This window comes from Aphis gossypii, chromosome X (genome assembly GCF_020184175.1).
Source record: "Aphis gossypii isolate Hap1 chromosome X, ASM2018417v2, whole genome shotgun sequence".
Taxonomy (NCBI): Eukaryota; Metazoa; Arthropoda; class Insecta; order Hemiptera; family Aphididae; genus Aphis; species Aphis gossypii.
The window spans coordinates 64,608,195-64,609,113 of NC_065533.1; the positions used below are offsets into that span (position 1 = coordinate 64,608,195).

The following is a 919-nucleotide window of genomic DNA, read 5'->3' on the forward strand; positions in this document are numbered from 1 at the left end:
TTAAATCGTATAAACTAAATATTCACATGGAGCAACAATCGAATTTTTTACAGGTTTTGATTTCTTTCTTATATCATCAAATATCTCCCAGTTGTTTGGTCCTCGTTTTCCGTAAGCATAATAATGTCCTACTGAGTTTCTAAGCCTACTTTATCCCTGTCGATAGCAAAATACACCTCTCAGTTCAAATGCTTTATCATTTATTATAAGTACCGGTGGAATATTTGATAATTTTATTTTAGGGTGTGGTGCTGCTTCGGTGCTATATTGATTGCTGTTAATTTCATTCTCATCTAAAATAAAAATATAGATATAACTTATATAAAATAATAACAATATTTTAAGCAATAAGAAATTAAATATAATAGGTACCTATCCAATTGAGGAGCTCAATAAATATATGCATTTCTGTTGTAGTTGATGTCACCGTTTTATTACCAGTACTATCTATATCCTGTTGTAGGCTACTTAAATCCCCATTTATAATTTGAATATTAATGTAAGGTACAGCTATAGGGGTCAATATTGTCTTTTTACATTTTGGATTTGTACACTCAATACTGTCTAAAGCCGATGGGAGATCTTTAAATAAGTGTTTAATTATATATCCTATTGTAGTATCACAAACTGCTAGAACGCTCTCATATTCTAAAGCTTCCATAGTTTGTTGAAGTTCACTTATCTGAAATCAATATCAAATCTTCATAATACATATAATACAACATACAAAATTATATTATCTATTAAGTATTAAGCAAATACAGTATTTTTAAATCAGAGAACATTTTAATAAATACATGTTATTTAGGCGTACCTACAAAAAAAAAATTAGATAACTATATTATATTATATTTACTTACTATATTATGTAAATAAAAAATAATAAATAAAATCATTTTATGATTTCAATTCAAATATT

The 919-nt window shown here is 26.4% G+C and overlaps 1 pseudogene; it reads right to left on the bottom strand.

The window, feature by feature from the left end:
• LOC126551929 (uncharacterized) lies at positions 1-661 on the bottom strand (annotated as a pseudogene).
• Positions 662-919: the final 258 nt, after the last annotated feature.